This window comes from Semicossyphus pulcher, unplaced genomic scaffold (assembly GCF_022749685.1).
Source record: "Semicossyphus pulcher isolate SPU_LCO1_2020_fin unplaced genomic scaffold, fSemPul1.0.p SCAF_8, whole genome shotgun sequence".
NCBI lineage: Eukaryota > Metazoa > Chordata > Actinopteri > Labriformes > Labridae > Semicossyphus > Semicossyphus pulcher.
The window spans coordinates 20,672,709-20,694,211 of record NW_027211759.1 but is presented as its reverse complement, the minus strand read 5'-3'; positions in this window follow the sequence as shown (position 1 = coordinate 20,694,211).

The following is a 21,503-nucleotide window of genomic DNA, read 5'->3' as shown; positions in this document are numbered from 1 at the left end:
TGCAGGTAATACTGAAAGATTGAAAAGTAATCCTACCTTGGGGCGCAATCCATGATGGGACCAGTCGGTCAGAGCTGAACAAGAAGTCAGTCTGTATATTACAAATGAATAAAAACTTAAAGCTCCTGTGAGGAACTTTTGGTTCGTGTTGATTTTGGCGCCCCCTGTGGACAAAGCCGTACCTCTACTGTCTTTGCTGATTTTGTCCTGTACATGCTTAAGTGGTGGTTTTTAACAAAAAATCTCACCCTGCTTTCTTTAACAGTCATCTATATAGAAATAATCAATCTTGTCGCTGATGGTCTGGTTTGCTTTGGTAGCTTATATAGAGTCCTCAGAATTAATTTCACTCTGTTTCATAACCAGTGAAAAACTCCTCACAGGAGCTTTAAGTGTTGGGCGTATTCGCCATAAATTAATTTAAAGTAATAATCTAGAAGATTTTCATTTAAATAAATGTCTGTGGAGTCACTATCTATCACCGAATGAGGTGACACAATGGCGATTGAGCCTATGACCCACTGATGAAAGCCTTTGCATTTGCAGTATATAGTATTATTACAGACTGGCTGTCTGTGCCGACATTTCTTGACAAAATCACAAGTGGCGCCCAGTTAGTGACGCGTTTTCCATCACCCAGCAGTGGTTGGTCTGTCAGAGAGGGAAGGCGGAGCTAAGCGGCTGCTTTTCCGCTGTCTGCAAGTGTTGCGAGTAAACAGTAATCTACTATGGCTGAACAAACAAAGAAAAGATCGATGACTACAGATACAACTTCAACAATAAGTGAAATTCCAAAGAAAAAGAAACAAATTTGATGCTCAGATGAAGGCAAACAGTCTAAAAAGGAAAGTGACCTCAGTTTAAGTTGCAAATTTGTTTGAAGAGCTACGATCTATAAATTGATTCGGGGATTATTCCACAGAAATGGGTTGCAAAATAAAGTGTTTGATACTATATTTATTTAGATCATTGCATTGTCCTTCTCTTAGAATGAGCCCTTTACAGTACATCAAGGAAGCTGGTCTTCTTACACAGGGCTCCCCAGGTTTGACCGCCATGTTTCTACAGTAGCCCAGAACAGACACACAGCCGTAGGTTCTCCTTCACACTTAACAAGGGGCAGGTGTAACTAAATGCCAATTGCTTTCCATTGGTTCGGCTATCTCATGTAATGATTTGCTGCTTTCTTTTGTTTGTCATCATTGTAAAACGAATATGTTTGGCTTTTAGACTCTTTGGTTGACAGAAAAAACTATTTGGTCACCCCTTGGGCTCTACGGAATTGTGAGAAGCTTTTTGCCACTAAAATATATATTACATAAATCACTAAGAAAATAATTGGGAGATTCATCTGATCAGAATGATGACTACTACAAGTTTTGTGTGACTTTTTGCCTCCTCTTTGCTTTCAGTGATATCTATATTCCAAAGTAGCGCATTGATACTGTGGTAAATGATGTCTCTGAGGTTAGGATGTGTAATAGACTCTCTCAGCAGGCTTTTCACCTGGTTCTGAAAGAGTTTTAACATTCATTCAGTTACTGGCTCCACAGACCCAGGCTTGTGGATGTTCCTGTGAGCATCTCAGTGCTTATCTATGCACTACACTCCCCCTGTTTAACAGTAAAGTGGCAGGTATCTCAGGCTGTCAGGGAGCTGCAGACAGAAGGAGAGAAAGAGAGAACTGACCTGTTCACTCCTCTTTATATGCCTCGCAGATGATTTTCCCCTCGCCAGCCGGCTAGTCGTGTGGTGTGGAACAGACGCAGTGAAGTTTTAGGAGCCTAAACTGGAAGCTTTTGAATTCCAGTGAAAAGGTGACAAATGAGAAAATGTAACCTTTATGAGCTGACTTAAAGACTCACTGCGACCACACTGACACGTCCTGTAATGGCATTTCTTATCGAGTTTAATATGTAGGTGGTAAGCGTTAAAGAGCCTGGGTGAGGTTCAGCATACTCAAACCAGCTGCATTAGGGACTACTTTCTGTCCATCATCAGGGATAGTTCTGTACACTTTTAAGCGAGGGACCTTGGGACAAACTGAACCTCAAAGTCACAGTACCATTTAAGTTTGTCTTTAAAGTTATAATCTGGTAGATCTTTTTCTCCTTGGCGGCACCTATGGCGATAAATGGTAATAGCGGGAGCAAAAGTCCCAAATATCCAGACAGTGCTGCATGTGTGACGTCCACGGTCGGCTCCGGTTGTACCTCTAGATTTTCCTCGCTGACGGTCGCTTTCCTTTTTAGACTGTTTGCCTTCATCTGAGCGTCAAATTTGTTTCTTTGTCTTTGGATTTTCACTTATTTTTGAAGTTGTATCTGTAGTCATCGATCTTTTCTTTGTTTGTTCAGCCATAGTAGATTACTGTTTACTCACAACACTTGCAGAGACCGGAAAAGCAGCCGCTTAGCTCCGCCTACCCTCTCTGGCAGACCAACCACTGCTGGGTGATGGAAAACGCGCCACTAACTGGGCGCCGCTTGCGATTTTTTCTGCCAAAGTTGCGACAGACACCCAGTCTGTAATTATACTATATACTGCAAATGCAAAGGCTTTCGTCAGTGGGCCGGAGGCTCAATCACTCACAGGATCTCTCGCGTTCATCTGTGACCCACATTAAAGTCAGTTCTACTTGATCCTGTGAGTGCCGGAGCTTTCTGTTTTTTCTGGATTTCATTTTTTGCCGTGCACCCAAAACGATACTTTGTAACTTATTTTTGGAGTTGTGCGCGCTGCCACTGCTGTATCCGTAGGCTCAATCACCATTGTGTTACCTCATTCAGAGATGGATAGTGACTTAACAGACATTTATTTAAATGAAAATCTTCCAGGTTTTTTACTTTGATTGTTTTTACTTTTAAATTTACACTGAACTAAGCTTTAGGTGCAACTATGCTCAATTTTGTAACCACGTAGTTTCCCTACACAAGGCCTCTGAATCAGTCAACCACTGAGACAAGTGTCCTTCGTCCCACTTGCTAAATGATAGAGGCCTGCTCAGAGGAGTACAGCTTGAGGATGCCTTTCCATGCTTGCTTGCATTATGGGACGTTTCACCTCTCATCCAAAACGTCTTCAAGAACTTCAACCAAGTCCAGTTGCCTTGCCACAGTCAGTGGCGGCCCTCTAGAGACCATGAAGGTCTCTGCAAAATTTCATCGCAATCCAACAAAAAGGTTTTGAGCTATTTCAATTCAGACCAAAGTAGAAGACCATCTAACAGGCTGACACTTCCTGCCATCATGCAAGCAAGCCTGGAAAGGCATTTTGAATTAAGCTAAGAAGTACCTTTTGCGTTCCTCTGATTTTTACTCAAATCACCCTGAGGTTGGTATGTGTGAGTGAACTGTTTTGAAACCAAGCAGCATAAGTTCTTTGGTCAAATGCATACAATGAGCTGTGTCTCTGAGAGTTGATGCCAGTGATTTATGACTCATAACAAGCTTGACATTTTTAAGATGATGTGACTTTGTCGAAGGAGACTTTTGACTTTTGAAAGTGTAAAATGTTAACCTTTGACATGAGGGAACTGCAGTGAATGTGTTGCAAAATAATCCCGTAGCTACATTCTTCCAGGGTCAGGAAATTGGAAACACTTGGTTGAAAAATGTATTTATAGAATTACATTTCACTCGACAACAATGTATTTCCAAGCACTGCAAGACTCAGTAATAGCAGCCTCTGAACTCCCCTGTTGTGGTGATGTTCGTCATCCTCCTGCGGCAAATATGTACATGCACATATGAACACCACCTGCAGTGTCACTAGTGTGCTTCGAAGCACCCACGGGATCCCGTACAACACCCACACCCAGTTCTCTTCGACATACAGCATCTCCTCGCACATTGGCCCTATGGTTAGTTTGAAACCAAAACAAATGAGACATGTTTTGAATCTTAACCTAATGCTACAGCTTCTCCCTATGCTAATGCAGACGGCCCCCGAGAGAAGGTCTCTTCCCCCGGCATGCTTTGTACCTGCTGCCATCTGGAGTAGACATTGGAGCGCGTGGGCATGTCAGCACAGGTCAGGTGTGCACTAATTACTATTTCATCATAATTACAGCAAGACTGCAGACTGACAGCTCTATTTAAATCGTGTAATGCTGCAGGTAGATAGTGACTGAGCGAATGGTGGGGGATATCGCTTAATACTGGTAATGGCTCGTTTCCTGATGTTAAGGATATTGGCACTGTCATTAATGTGTCATTAATTTCTAAATTGTCGAGCCTGTTTTTTTGGGCATTTCCTGTGGACAACGTGTTATCAGAACCTACAATTTTTCTTCACCTTGGTGCACAGAGACGCTTTGGATATGATGAGCGCTTTGTAAAACTAGAGAAAAGAGCAAATAAGCATCTAAATAAAGCTTACTATGGCAATGTAATATAAACATCTTACTTAACACAGCCAGATGAGCTTTTCCAACAAGAAGCTAGGCTATCAATATGCCCTATGGCTCCTGTTTTAGCAGCAAAAGTGCTTCTTACAGGCCCCACATATACAAGAGATTATTAAAGTAATAGCAAACACAAACTCAAGGAGAAAGTACAAGTGGATGTGTCCGTCTAATTTTGGTTACCAGGCATCCTGGCACAGCGCGGAACAATCTGGAGAAAGGGCTGAAGCAGAGTGAATGCATTGTTAGTGGGAGGAATATATTATCAGCAGATGAAGTTGGGGCCGGCTGTCATAGTGTCCAATCACATTAACTCCTCTCATCCCCTTTAAAAGCTGCAGACAGTTTCCTAATGGGAGAGGAAGAGAGTGCTGGCCTGTTATAGAGGAAAGGTTCACTGTAGTCGCTGCAAAGAACTGAAGCAGAGTTATATACGACTTTATAGCACCACAACTATGTTGCCAAGGTTTCCTTTCTCTTATTCGGATTATATTCAGATACTGTTCTGCGTCAGTTTCGTTTGGTGCATGAGGGAAGTTCATCAAATTCATTGTTGGGATAGTGGAGGTCTAAAAAATGTTTTGCACTTCTAAAATGTAACCTTTTTCAAAAGTTTAACAAGGTCAAAATGCTTCCTTGCTAGAATATGTAAGAGTGGAAACTAATAAAGTAAGAGCCCTTTTTAAAACACTCTATTTTTAAAGATAAGATAACTGTTTTGCACATGTCTTTCAGTATAATTCCCTAACTATGTTTTTGCATTCATGCATTACCAAGCCGTCGTGAATCCATTTGTGGATTTTTTTAATAATAAAAACAAAAGACTCATTATTTTCTGGCCTTTCATACTTTATCGCAGTGAATGCATGCGCAGTTATGGATAGAAGAGTGAAAAATGAGGACTACCAAACCAAAACCAGCCCCTCAATATCCGAACCCACACTGATTATATTTTATCACTGCCTGATGAGATAACAAATGAACCGAAGCCTAATTGGAGCCAGTGCTGGTTTGGCACTGTGGTATTTACAAAACCTCTGGCAGCCTCTCGCCTCCTGGCTTTTGGCACACAGACAGTGGAGATTTGCAGCCTGGACCTCATCCGCAATATTAAAAATGGTAATTTATTTGCCTTAAAATGATAACCACGAAGATTTTAATTTAAATAAATGTCTGTTTAGTCACTATCTATCGCCGAATGAGGTAACACAATGGTGATTGAGCCTATGGCCCACTGATGAGAGCCTTTGCATAAATCACAAGCGGCGCCCAGTAAGTGACGCGTTTTCCATCAGCCAGCAGTGGTTGGTCTGCCAGAGAGGGTAGGCGGAGCTAAGCGGCTGCTTTTCCGGTCTCTGCAAGTGTTGCGAGTAAACAGTAATCTACTATGGCTGAACAAACAAAGAAAAGATCGATGACTACAGATACAACTTCAAAAATAAGTGAAAATCGAAGAAAAAGAAACAAATTTGACGCTCAGATGAAGGCAAACAGTCTAAAAAGGAAAGCGACTGTCAGCGAGGAAAGAGTTACAACCGTGGACGTCACACATGCACCAGTCTGGATATCTGGGAAGTATGCTCCCGCTGAGAACACCGCCAAAAAGAACGAAAATGAGATCTTCGAAATTACAACTTTAAAGTCATCCCTTTCAGTCGAAGATATGTATTCCTTACCGAAGCATATCATCACACCGTCATAAAAACACAGATTTTTGTGTCCTTTGGAGGCAAACAAATGCATGCAATCTTCCAAGAATAAAGATAGTTGTAGTAAGAGCACAGGCATGAATATGACTTTATACTCTGCTCATAATACTGCTCACATATAAGTTACTTCTGCAGGAAACAAACCCTGTGATAGGTCTTTTATAATAACTGTCTGAATATCACAAACACTCCCAGTTTGTCATACATCAGGGTCAGCCTGGCAGCCCGCAGCCACCTGTAAGCACTGTAAGATCTTGAAATGAGGCCTCAAAAGTCATTCATTTCTCTGCAGAGCGTTGCTAACAGCTTGAAACATATGGAGGGAAAATCGCAAACCAGTGTTGCTGGCATTTCAGCAGTGATTATTAAAGAACACCTGTTTGGCTGGCTGGCAAGGCGACTCAGGGTCCCGCTGAATAGCAGCAGGCTAATGAAGGTCTTTCTCTCCGCTTAATTGTTTGGGCTATAAATAGTGACGGATAGAGGGATCGAGTGCAGCGCTGCTCTCATCCATTTTTTTTTTTCGCTGTGCATACAGTGAGTGGACTGTGAGAGGTTTGTTGTGGGATGTGAATAGAGCAGAGGAGGCGATTGTCTAATTGCCATCATTAGCAGTTACAAAAGAGTCATTAACGGCGAACTGTAAAGCTAAACTTTGTAGAGAGGATACATGTGCAGAGGGAGAGTTGCCTATTCCAGTATGAGACCAACAATTTCCATTAAAGAAGATATGTTTAAGTGCCATTATAACAGATACAACTGTATGCAGTTATATAGGTAAACATCTGCTTTAAGATTGCAGTAAAGGCGTTGTAACTACCTGCAACTCTACCTCCTGTATGCGAGATGTCAATAACGCAGGAACGTCTGATCTTCACTTAAACAGCGTTTGAAGCATTGCCACTGCAGTGTGCGCCGTGCTGTTCAGAGGTCACCTTCATTTGTGTTGTTCAAATGAGTTCGGCTGCCAGTGTTTTCCAGATAAACCCTTTGGAGCAGAGGCACGGGCGAAAACTTTAACACGCCTTAAAGTTTCACAGCAAGCATGAAAAGAATGACATCATTCAGGTGTTGTTTCCAGGAGTCAAACAGGGAGAAACAAGAAAGCGAAGAATGCTTTTGTGTGTTGAATTACAGTTTTTTTTTTGCCTTCTAAAGACTGAAAAAAAACAACTTTTGTTATCCAAAATAACTTCAAAAAAGACAGTTTTCCTCTGGGATCAAATAGTGTACAAAAAAGGTTCTCTTTATAAATCCCTGAATGTACATGCTTTGTTGTAAAAGTGTTGAACATGCAGGAGAGCTTACAGACTAAACTAAAATATGTTCCAAATATCAGTAGATAGAATCCTTCTGTTGAGCCACCATGAGGTTAAGTTGTATCATCGTGGTCAACCTCACACCTGAGAGAGAGAAAATCTATAAGATTCACTGCAACTCAAGCAGAAAATACTAAAAAAGATGGTGTCACCGGAGTCCATCTGAGCCCGAGCGGCAGGAGCAAGTTAATGTCACCTTGCCAGTGCTTGAAAGTGAGGCAACCAGCATGGTTCACAGTGTTAGGAGCAAGCACGTTTGTTATAATGTATGCAAAGTCTGTATTTGGATTGGGGCCAAATGTACGCTGATTCACCAGGAAGCTCCAAGCAATGGTGTCGCACATTGCACCGCAGATGAATATGCAACCACTTTACTAATCATGGTTATCGTCCCAAGATAATGCAGTCATCCACAAGGGAGCACAGCTTCTACTTGATGGAGTTTGCAGTCAGCACTTCCTGTTTTGCACTTTTCTAATCATGTGGAAAACAATTTAACTGTAAAGGAATTAAGAGATATAACATGAAACTGTACACTGGACAGCAGGGTTCGGAGGGTTACTTTAAAAATGTATTCCAATAATGTTACTAATAAACTGTTAAAAAATGTAATCAGTAACCTAATCCAAGTATCATTTTAAAGTTACGTAACGGATTACTTTTAGATTACTTCAACACTAAATCTGCAAATAAAGACAAAGACATTTTAATACTTTGTAATGTGCGGATGCCCATTTAAATAAAAAGTTTGCTATTCACACAACTTCACACTCAAACTTCAAGTAAACTGTCATAAACTTATTCCAGGCTAGGGCTTGTGTTTTTACCCACACCATCCCGGCCGCGGCCAACACCAGAGTCACAAACTGTTTTTCAGTAGTAGAAGTAGAAGACGACCGGTTAGCTAAGATTTTTAACTGAAATTCTGTGCAGCTGACGTTAGCGGTTGGTCTTATAAAAAGATGGACTACATGACAGCTCCCTAAAAGTGGTGCCAAAACATCTCTAGCGCCCCCTGCTGACTGGCTGCAGTATAGGTCATAAAGCCCGCCTCCTCCATGTTAACAGATGAGACATGAGTCAAATTATAAAATCAAAATACACACCAAATAAATGTTTCTCAAACATGGTTTCTGTCATTATAGTTAGTTCTTATCATGCTGATTAACGTCCAAGTTTATTTCTAATAAGTTATTTGATGCTGTCAAAATAATGATTGACAGCTCTGTTGACAAATACTTGTCCTGCAGCCAATCTGTTCTGGATTAGCAGAGTGGAGGAGGAACTGCGAGAGGAAACGTAACTAAAACAATCACTACAGTCATTGAAGTTTCCATATCTAAACATCTGCTTCAGACCAACACAAGAAGCTGTTCTGCTGTTAAACACGCAGACATGCGGGATCCTTGCTGTTTTTTTCCAGTATGTTAAGCGTGTGTTTTGGTTAGCGGAAGTGGCTACGGCGGCTCCACTTGCCGATCTCTACTGCACGGTCTCTGGCTCCAAATGACGTCACCATTGCATGATGGCAGCACCTGTCATGATGGATATTTTGGCATCAATTCCGTACGAGAGCAGATAGAGACGCATCATCAGTTGCCTTTTTTTGTATCCTAATTACGTAAGGCCGTTACTTGTATTCTGTTACTCCCCAAGCCTGCTGGAGAGTGAGAAATAATTCAACCATAAAATAAACATTCAAATTATTGAAAGTTTTCAATCAAGTTGTGAATTTAATTAGCAGAGAGAATAAGTCTACATGGCGTTGTTTACACTCATTCAAACCAGCCTGCTGCTGTTGGATAATGAAGCCAGCCACTGCTATTATTGGGACTTTCATTAATGCTCTAAGCCAGGCCCTGAATGTTATATTGGGAGTTATACTCTACTATTTGTGTCTTTTGTTTGCTTTTTGCAGCTCCCTGCAAAGAAAATAAATCATGTCTTCTAACAAAAATCATACAATAACCAAGTTTCAGTTGAGTCTATCCCTGTTGGAGCCTCTCAGCTGAAAAGGAAGACATTACAATCAGACTCTGCTGATTTCTGTCTTCCTTTTGGATCAAAATTAAACATGCAGTCCTCACACAACAGAGGCATAGAGTGAGCTATAGTCCATACATTACTGATGTAAGCTGGGACACCCAGCTGGTCCAAATGCAAGAACTAATTCCAGTGATTGTTAAAGAAGACAATGCAGACTCTGTTGGACACCTATGTAGGCCAATCCAGCTGCCTCATCAAACGCCTGCAGCAACTGAGCCACTTTGTGTGAACAATGTCAGAATCCTGATTCTCCTTTAAAGCTCTGCGGCATTTTTCTTCACAATTAACACAATTGTATATCATTTCAGAAGTTAAACTGAAGTTATAGATTAGTGACACCATGCATCTGCAAGCTCCTGGGTTGAACTCCGATTGAACTTTACCCACCTCTCCCCTCCCTCCAACTTCCTGTCAGTCTCCTCTATTGTTGTGTAAGAAAAGGCGGCAAGATAAAGTCTGTGTGAGTCGAAAGTTGAGTTGGATTTTGCACAATTTAGGTGTGTGGTGTCATTTTGATTTTCCTTTAAGAGGCTTTGTAATGCTTAATAGGGCTTTGTTGTTGCTCCATGTTTTCATATGATAAATTAGCTCTATTAAAGGTACTGTTTCATCCACTGAAACAAAATCAAGCAGCAGTAGAGAACAAAATACAGACTCTTCTGTCAATTTCTACTGAAATCTGCAACACACACACACACACACGCAGTGAAGAACACGACTGAAGGATGCTATGCCTTCTCATGCTGTTTTGTGTCGAACCTGACCCTGAACATTCTCCAACAATCTTCTCTCCGGCTTTGACTCTTGTATTATGCATGTGTTTAAAACATGCACGGCTTGTGAAGCCAGCCTGCATTCCCTTTGATGTTCCCTCTCCCGATGCAACTATTATCCTGTAGGTGCAGAGGTGAGGCATACACATACTTAATTGTGTAAATCCAACATTTAATTTATTTTTAACAGCCATTTATCATCTATAACTGAGAGTGAATTTAGAGCCAAAAGCAGGCGAGCAGCTCCATGTCCTCCGTTCTCTTCCTCTCTCTGTGTGCTCTGCAGTGTTTGTGTGTACATTGGCTGTTGCCATATAAAGCAGTCTCTGGCAGGTAGTGGGAGTCAGCTTCAGATTTAAAAATGGCCTCTGCCTCCTCTTCAAGCCCCTCTGTCAAACGCAAGAGTTTGCAAAAGTACCACAAAGAACAGGAAGCTAAATATCTGCAGCTTCTGTGTGGGAGAGAATAAATACATGGAAAATTGCAAAGTGTGCCACGGGGTATGTTCTGTCACCCGTGGAGGAGTATGTGATGTTAAGCAAAATGCCTCAGGAAAGTGAGAACACCATCTTCCAAACATACGGGTGACTGGAGCACACATTTCACTATTTTTGAACAGGCATTTCCCGGTGCTGATGCAGTAATTAGGTGAAACTTTGTACTTTTATGTTGACATATGATTTGAGACACATTTTTTTTCAGCTGAAATAACATTTTCTGAAGTACAGTTAAAAGTAAATTAAGGCCTATATCAGAAACTCATATTACTCATAGTGCTTACATTATTGGTGAAGCGGTCATAGCTGCTTGTTATTGGGATACAAATATTTGACCAGATGTTAGTCACATCATTCATTCTACACTGAATATATCATTTGAGTGTTAACACTGATTTGAGCCTAAACCCTGTGAGACCCAAATATAGGAAAATGGAGCAAACTGGGGGGGCTGTGATGCAGGGATGTTTGCTTTTAATACTTTTTTTTTTGTTTGTTTGTTTCTGTTTTTATGGTTCTGTAAGTTTTATCAAAAAGTTGTAATATTGCAACATTGGGTCTTACTGGGAGCAGAATTTCTCTGTATGCGCTCAAATTGACTTAAACATTACACAGAACAACTAAGGGTTAAAGGGCCAGTTCGCCGATTATCATGCTGCTATGGGGAGCTAATGCCATTGTGGTCGGAAAAAATTTAATTTTGCTCTGTGCCTTTGGAGACCACCATCCGCTTCTCCAATGGGCCCTGGAAAACCTAGACTACGTAAAACGTGTCATCTGACGGAGGCCAGGGAGCTTGCTAAACTACACTTCCTCAATCTAGGACGCCCGCCTCTGATGTCATGTCTCGTTCAAAATTGTCAGGTTTGAAATGTAGACTGCAGACCTGAAGATTTTTTAGACGATCCACCGCTATATTCTCGTTGTATTTCAGATTCTGTGCCGCTCTGAGCCATTGCCTGCAGCGTCATGGCAGTGTTTTCAGTCCAGCATCTCACTTCCTTTGAGGAGGGGCGCAATGCACGCTGGGTCTTGTAGGAATGTAGAATGGGCAAAACCACTAGCTGTTTGTACAACTTTCTCCACAGCTGTGGCGCCAATTTCAAATATAATTGCTTTTATCGATTACAGAGAACACCAGTTGTGACTGACAGTGGCTTTTTCCAGGGGAGAACTGCTCCTTTAATTTTCAGGATTTATTGCTCATGTAGCCCCATAACAGTATATAATGGATGATAATCACACAAAATCAATCAAAAGAAATAAATGTAAATGTGTATGTACAAAACTGAATTTCATCTTAGTTCCAGTTTTCAGCTAGCTGTGGATTCCTTTTGGGGCGGCTGTGGCTCAGTGGTAGAGTCGGTCGTCTTTCAATCGGAAGGTCGGAGGTTCAATCCCCAGCTCCCTCAGGCTACTTGTCGAAGTGTCCTTGGGCAAGACACTGAACCCCAAATTGCTCCCGGTGGCATAGCCAACGGGCATGAATGTGATATCACCAGTTGGGCACTTTACGTAGCAGCCTCTGCCATCAGTGTGTGAATGGGTGAAGTGTAAAAGCAGCTTTGAGTGGTCGCAAAGACTAGAAAAAGCGCTATATAAGTACGGTCCATTTACCATTTACTTTACATAAAGGATACCTTAGGCATCCCTTCATCATGTTTCCTGCACTTTATGTGCATGTTAGAGTGCAGTTTATCCCGTATCACAGTGAGCCACCATAGAGCACTAATGAAGGACTGATAAAATCCCTTTTGACATGTCATTAATCATGGTGTGTTTGGAGCCATATCCAGATCCACATAATCACTGAAAGTAGAGTCAGCGGGTTGTTGGTCTTTGTCCACTTCACCATCATCTGCATCTGCATCTTCATCACTGGCGTCAGTGTCTGATTCCATCTCAGCATCACTCTTTCCTTATTGGATGGCAGCAAAAAAGACCTGTCTTTGCATGTGTGTATGTGAAGTAAATAGTGATAAATATACATTTTTAAGTAAACATAAGTATCATTATGTAGTAAATACATAGGAAGTAATAGATAGCGTGTTCAGGGTAGAAAGCCAAGTATTTCCAACACTAAATAACATCAAGAGGAAATTTAAGGCGACTAATTTCGCAGTGTTTACTCTGAAATTTTGAAAATGTAAGACTTTAATAGAGCCCAGTCATAAAATAATATTGTATAAATTATAACTTTGCATGACAATGTTGCAGCACGATGATGTAAGACATAAAAGGACAACACACTACATGTGTCCACATGTCTCTGTGTGTGTTACCTTTGTTACAATTTAAGTCATGCCATTCATCTCCTGTATATGTGCTACATTGTGTTTGAATACACATTTGCAAAGGGAGAGAAACAAAGATGCAGAGTGGGGGGGAAGAGCATGCACAGCACATAGCTGCTAAAGCCTTGACTAATGAAGCTTTAATCTGCACCCATTTCCACACTGAATTTACAGCCAGACCCTCTCCAGGGAATCCAACGGGGTTTCACTGCTCAGCCACAGACGGCCTCCTTGCATCATCACAAACACACACACACACACACACACACACACACACACACACACACAGTATAAAAATAGAAACTCTTAATTTGTTTCTTTTTTAAAACCAGCTCTTTTGTTCGTTGCACATTGGAAATACAGGCTCATTAGCTCTACTGGAATCAGTAGCAGATACTGGTGTATCGCCGCTGCCATCACCTTGTATCATTCACTTAATTAACTGATTGTGAATTTTTGAGCTTACAGATGTTGTCAAAACTGCAAATATGTGCTTGTATAAACCGTTAATTGCACAAAATGCTATCGTTCAAGCTAAGTGTTTACTACCCGTTTTACACCTTTAAGTCTACAGTGGAAAAAGGAAAGTGCTCTGCTGAATCCATTAACTCCGCTCTTGTAAAATGCAAAGAACCTCATTCAAGCCATTAATTAAAGCCGCACAAGGATTTTGGACTGCTGAATAGACAGCACCTTTATTGACTGGGGAAGGTTGCAAAGGTCTCCCCCATCTATAAGAAGAGAATAATGCAGCCTTTTCTTACACAGTCACCCTCATCCTCCATCCTCCCCCTCTGCCTCCTCCATCCTTCCAAGTTTTGACTGAACTGTGCTTTGACATTTGGGACTCCTGCTATGGCGAGTAAATCAACTCACTGTGTGTTGTTGAGATCATCCACTTCTTGTTGTGCCTGCTCCCGCACGATTGTCTGTAGTACCCCAGACAGTGAAGAATGATTGTGACACCCCTGCTGCCTGCGGGGAAGACCTCAAGGCCGAGTGATGAAGGGTTGCTTAAAGTTTGGCTGGCAAGCTTTCTCTCAATCCCTGATACAAAGACTATTTTCTTCCAGCTGAGATAGAACTGTATGACTTTATGACCTGCTCCTATTTTTCACCTAATCCTCTGACATCCCAAATAGAGTAACGTGAAGATGAAACACTTTGTCATCCCGTTCTGCTTCCTCTCTGTGAACATGGCGGAGGCCGTGTCAGTCTGGAAAACTAAGGCTGACAGCAGGTGTTGTGATACTGACCCGAGTTCAGAGCGATGACAGAGGTTCACTGATGTCTCATGAATAAACCATGGGATGACTGAGGTGAAAAGTGTAAACAATTCAACCCTTGAGACACAACTGGTTTAGCTTACAACTAAGCTGCTGCAAAAAATAAGCGGGAAAACATACAACCTGGGTGGGGAGACTGATGACAAATTCTATGACTCAGCAAAAGGATGTGAAGTGCACACAGTTTTTGTACTCACAGGAAACGGGGCCAAACTTTGCTCCAATAACAGCAGCAGCTAGATTCTTTTTACAGATTCCGTCTGAACTGTCTGTCAGATAAAGTCTGAGTAATAGACCAATCACTGTAGTGTACACAGGGAAAACAGTCAGTGCGGAACACAATCCTCCGTAATGCCGCCCCGGCTCCAATCTGACGACGACTTGGCTTTCTTATTCTCTATAAAAATGCATGCAAGTGCAGCTAATAATCCGCTCTTAGACTGCGTGTCTCAACTCCATTCTTGCTTCTCAAGTTACTAGTCAAACTGCAAGCAATGCAACACAGAGAAAAGGAAGTCTTGGCCGGAAGTCCTTTTATCGCTAACCGCCGGCTACACCGAAATGCAGGAAGGTCTCTCCCAGAGGCCTTATCATGGTGTGACCGCAACAGAGGGGTTAAGAGTTCGACAAAAACACTGTCATAAACCCAGCTCTGCACTAATAGAACCTAATGCTCCATGGACAGTTTCCTCTCTGCTGACAGTCAGGACCTTGGAGAGCTCCACAGCTCATGCCTGAACTAAAGCTTCTAAAGCGGAGCAGTTTGCATTGTTTGCGCATTCAGCAGTACAAAACATTCACACTCAACCTCTTAAGCTCCCTTTCTGCAGGGTCAGAACCTGCTTCTTTTATGCTTTCATAATACGGATCAATTGACGGCAACGTTGCTAGCTACACTGAGTGTAAACCGAGCCAACAGTTGGTTTTGTCCATTGTGAAAATTCCCAAACAAGATGAACTTAAAGATGTCAGACAGAGAGAAAAGAAGCTGTTCTACTATGAACAGATAGAAACCACAAAGGATGAAAATGATGGTGCCACAGATGCCTGGAAGGAGCAAACATTATGGTGTGTCTGTGCAGCAGCAGAGGCTAGTTTTGTAGCACAGCAGTTTCAGTCAAGCCAGCAAGTGTTAGCCACTGCGTTTATATTTCTGCATGAAAATGTACACAGATCTTGCTCTGGTAACTGGGCCTGTCCATTCTGGTGTCCTAAGTAGTTAAGGAAGGATGTAGTCTAATGATGGACAGTGTAACTTGTAGGTAGTTTATTTATAGACACCCTAATTGTGTTGGGATCATTACTGTCAGTGCAGGCATTTACTTCAGCCCTGGTAGAAAAGCGTTAGAAAATTAGAATAATGATTACATACTGTAACCCCGTTTCTGTTAGCACAGGCAGAACACTAACAGGCAACCTTTAATTTACCTTGTCGCCGAGCTGCACGGCTGCTGACTTAGGTTACAACTATTTGTACAGCTCATACTGTGGGAGACGGTGGATCTGTCTTGATTAGCTGAACTGGTGTTGTTGTAAATGTCTTTTGGATGGCTTTCCAGAACCAGGGTTACAACTTTAACCTGTAGCATCAGCTATGGGTAACAAACAATAGAGGGGATGCAGAGGAATGCATGTTGATAAAGATCAGCAAGAGCTTATTGTGTATAGTATATAATGTGGTGTACCAGGACTTAACCCGGTCAAATGATGATTTTTCATTAATAATTTCAGCAATACTTTGGATGCAAAGATAAAAATGTGATAAGAACACCTTATGAATTTATTTAAATCCTACAAATATTCACACATTTTCAAATAAATAATTTTCTCCATTAATCATCTAACTCTCTAAAGGATATCATCTCTCCCTGTGGAAATAACTCTAAAATACACTGATCAAGGATCAGTAGCCTGCCTCTTCTATCAAATCTGTTGAGTTGTACAGCCTGCTGTTCATTGCTCACTCAGACTATGCCAGATTTGTGTCCTGTTCATTATTTCCTGCATGACTTATGTAGTAGCATGGAATTTACCAAGTAATGCCCCCCACATCCTATAAAACACACATGCCCCAGCCTAATGAATTCTGAATAAAAACTAAGTAGAGCCCACACTGAAAAATAAACGCCATGCATTTTGCATTTGTCTTTGGCAAGCTAAATACCATGCTCATTAGGCCTGTCACTTTTCCAAATCTGTTTCAAAGCAAAAGCACAAGGCTCAGAAAATAAAACGGAGTAAAGTGTTTAGCTGTGTTTGCATTCATACTAGCAAATGTTCAATTTACTGTATATCAAACAATTTTAGCAAAAGTACGATGGCAGTGTTAGGGCCACTTTAAAGAAAACAATCTAAGATTTTAAGAATAAAATTGTAATATTACAAGAATTAAGTAGTAATTTTACGAGAAAAAGTTGTAATAACACCAGAAAAAATTGTTGAAAATAAAGTCCTAAGAAAAGAAAGTTGGAAGATTACAAGACTAAAGTTGTAGTACTATGAGATTTATGTTGTAATATTTCCAGAATATATATTACAAGAATAAAGTCGTAATATCGCAATGATGAAGTCGCAAGAGAAGAAAGTCATATTATTATGAGAATAAAGTTGTAATTTATAAGAAAAAAGTAATAACACCAGAAAAAAGTTGCTTTATTACCAAAATAATGTTGTAATATTATGAGAATAAGTCGCAAGAGAAGAAAGTGTAATTTTACGTTAATAAAGTCGTAAAAGAAAGTCGTAATTTTACGTGAATAAAGTTGTAAAAGAAAGTCGTAATTTTACGAGAATAAAGTTGTAATTTATAAGAATAAAGTTGTAATAACGCCAGAAAAAAGTTGTTATATTACGACAATAATGTAATATCATGAGAATAAAGTCGTAAGAGAATAACGTCGTAATATCACGAGAATAAAGTCGTAAGAGAATAAAGTCAAAATATTACGAGAATAAAGTTATAAATAAATAAAGTTGTAATAATACCAGACAAAAGGTATGTTCGGATAATAAATACAACTTTGTTCTCGTAATCTTTAATTTAATGTGGCCCTAATACTCAAATACAAAACTAACTCTTAATATCTTGTGTAAAAATGTCCACTTCCCATTATTTCATCTCATTACAGTAAAAATAGACTGTATGTATTTGGATATTCAGACTATTTCAGATTTTCTCTCTTTCAGATAAACTAAATCAGTTTTGTTTATCATGAATAAAGCAATATGACTGTAAGTGATCCCAGAGCCTATCTGTGTGTGGATAATCATATTCTCTCTTGACCCTCGTGACCCCAGTCTCATACAGACAGGATAAGGCGTAGCTGGAAAATTGACTCTCCAGGTGCACAGCGATGTTTTCTCTAAACCCGCACACATAAAGTATTTCAGTGACTTTCCATCCGCCAAAGCGGTACAGGAATTTATGATATATGTACCATCCACTGCACTCCAGCTCAGGCAAGGTCAAGTGAGAATGCATGCATGTTTTAGACTCTTTTTTCCCCCACGAGAGCCGACATACAGAATAACAAAAACTACATTTCATGTGTGCAGTGCTTGTCATGCTTTTATATATGGTATGCATTAGTCATAAGCCTGCAAGCTTAAAAACAACATAAAATCATCACTTAAGAGTAGATAGTGGAAATAGAAACATATTAACCCCTAGAAGCTAACTTATGACCAAGATGGGAGAAAGAAAAACACACATGTATGAGCATGCTTAATATTAATATTGATATTTTATCTTGTATTATATTTAGTTATGCAGCTGCTGACCTGACCATGTATTTGAACTAAAACTTGCATATTAGTCGAGGGTTCTGGTGCATTTGTTGCATAATTTCAATATAATTTAACTTATTTGCTCTTAATACTAATGCACTATTACATTACAGGCTGCTGTGTTTTTGTGTGCTTGTTGCTTTACTTGCAAATTAATTACATTAAGCTACATTTTGTAAGGCTTCAAAAGCATTTCAGGTTTCTGCAACAAGAGCCCAGTCCTGTAAAGTTTTTAAGAACAATTTAACCTCCCTCTCTTTCCACTCCATCACATTTTCCCATGATCCTTTGTAAGGCGTAAGGGGGGGGGGGGGGGAGAGAGAGACTATTTTCACGCCTGAAAAAGACTGACACGAGCAGTGGACCAGTGGGATGTTTGGGGAATGCAGCAGCAATATCCAGCCGGTCGAAATGTCAGCAACAGGCAGCAACACAATACTCCCACATATCGGCACAGATCCCAGTGGGCAATGTAATAGGGCTGCGACATTTAAAACACAATGCTGGAGAATACCAAGCTAGCGAGATGTAGCTGTTGGATCCGACATGTAACTGCGGTCACACTTGTTCCTTTGCCAGGCAACATGCTGCAGTGTGATGGCACTTTAATTATCGCCGTTATCAACAAGCTCTCAATAAAAAAAAAAGGCACATTTATGGTTGGTTTGTGTGTTTTCCATAGGGACTGAGAGTTTTTTGTCCTCCTGTCTGCCTGTAATAAGACGCACAAAAGCTCCATCAAGAGTGAAGAATATTCATATGACAGTGATGAACGACTTGTTTAAAAGCATGAATAGCTCTTGACTCTACAGAATACCGGTGTGCCCATTTAAGGGGGCTTGATCATGTGGCATGTAATTACTTTGGTGTGAGACAGACATAATTGCAGCTAATTATTTCCAGAATATTGATGAAAACAAGTGTCTCCAAAACAGAATCCCCGCAGTATGTTTCTGATTGGGAGAAAACTGTTTAGACACCATGTGTGTTCGAGAGACAGTTTGTGGCGTTCAAACAATCGAGCAAATGCAGAATTTTATTTGGAATATTGGAAGAGAAAGAAATCGACCATACATGAATAGAACCTGGAGTCCCCATTAGCGACTTTGCTTCCCCTGCCAACGTTATTAATGGCAGGGAGAATGTCTCCAAGGCTTCGTGCTCCCATGTGTGACAGAATGAGAGGGACGCCGTCGTCTGTGAGAAAATATTTCTGTTGATCAGTCGGCACAGCTCGCCACAATAAAAGCCATTCTGTTCCATACTGTACATAAATGTCACGCCGCAATGCCTCCCTCGTCCCGATTGCTTCCACCTGCCCTGTCCCCTGTTGTCCCTTTTGACAGAGCGGCTTGACGGATAGATCACAAAGATGCACAATCATTGCATGGTAGGGACCGGGATGGAGTGCGCCCATTATTCTAAAGCAAAGCTGTCTGGCGGGGCAAGGCCTGCGCGCCACATGGTGCCGTGATAGATGGGGACCATTAATCAAGGCAGGACGGCCGCCCGGAGATTGATGTGCAGAAATTCAAATGCTCAAGCAGCATTTGGAAGATTAAGGCTGTGTGGGCAAGGTTAGGAGGCTACCTTTCTGTTGTGGAGAAACAGGTGAGGCGGTGGAGCCGCTGCCCAGAGGTATCATGGGAAGGGCCTATAGGGGATGCTCTGCCCTGTAACTGTGCCGCCTTGATTGTTCTTTTCCCATAAGGCCCTCCCATGTTTCATATTGAATCAGATGTCCTACATTTGTCATTGTCCCCGTGACTTTCTGTCCTTCTTGGTGTGCGAGTCTTTTCAGGAGCAAATGGGATTCCTTTTGATGCCAAGGGAAGAAATGAACACAAGGGAATAGAATTTTTATTCCATAAGTTCAAATACATCAATCTCCTCTGCACACTGCGCTATGCAGACATGCAGGAAATAATGTTACATAAAGTGTGTTATAGAAGAAAAAGGGGGAGGACTGTGCAACTTAGAACAGATCAAAGGAAGCTTTAGACTATTTCAAATAGCTCTGTTGAATATGTGATTTAGCACAACGTTTATATGTTGCTTTGTTAAATACTAAATGATCAAGCTTTTTAAAAACAGCTTTGCAACAATCATGTTCAATAAGCAGCCATTATTTCGAATGAACACGCACCGTATTTCCCTTATAATCCCACTGTGCCAACAAAGAGTCGTGTTCTAAGTATAGGACACAGAAATTGACTACATTGAACTTAGTAGAGATACTAGTGCTTTTATCTTTCTTTCTTCATCACTGATTGTGACCTCATCTTGCAAGAGTTAACACTTATATTTGATCATTACTCAAAAACAAGCCCAAGCAAAGCGGCTGCACACACTATTCTAAGTTAATTTCAACTGTACAAATGATCACTGCTGTTTTCCAACCATGCAGTGATACAATTAATGTTTAAGTATGCGTTTTGCAGGAGCGACAGGTTCATTTGAATCAGCATGCGCCACAATGCCCAAGAAAGTATAACAACAGTATAAAGGCACGGTCACACTCGTCAGAAAGGTCACACAACATTTAGAATCAATTAGCATCACAGAAAGGAGTTAGCAAAGTTGTCGTATAAAAAGGAAGACAGAGATTTTAGGGGGTCAAATCAATTTGAATGTTAAACTAAGCAAAGTCAAACTGTTATTACATTAAGACCAATTAGCAATGCGTTGTCGTGACTTTAAACTCTAATGAGAGCAAGAGTTCTTTCGACTTGTGGAGGCAAAACCAAAACAGCACTGTTGCTATTTCAAATTGAGCAAGCGCTAGTTGTAAGGAAGTCATTTGAATTAAACACAAGGTACTTGTACCTTAATGACAAGGACAAGTGCTCAGTGAAGAAACCCTCCCCTTGTGCCCTCATCCCAATTCTTAGAGTTAACCCTCAACATGACCCTTACTGGTCACCGCAACCCAAGCAGCATTGCCACCTTCAACAGACCCAGGCTCTGTTCATGCGAGCTCCAGGTATTGACAACGCTGATACTGCCTACCCTACCACATGGCTTCTACTGGCCCCCACAACTTGTTGTTAGATGGGCAGCAAGAGCCAGCATATCACCATGCTAGCTTTCACCGCCCATCACAACCACACGCAGAACTTTGTGCAATCAATATTTTGTAGTGCGTTCTGCTCAATGATTAAGCAATATCACATGAGAGGGAGTGATGTTGTGATTATCTGCGGCGTGGAGCCTACGACCCAATCACAGCCGTGAAATCACAGATATTCAGTCCTACATCACCACCTTAAGTGTGATATTGCTTTAATACAACAGTTACACAAGCAGCAAATTGTAGTAAAAAGTAATAGTTAACACAATTGGAAACTGGACTTTTGTTGCCAAGCAACCCAAACATTCTCCGGCACTC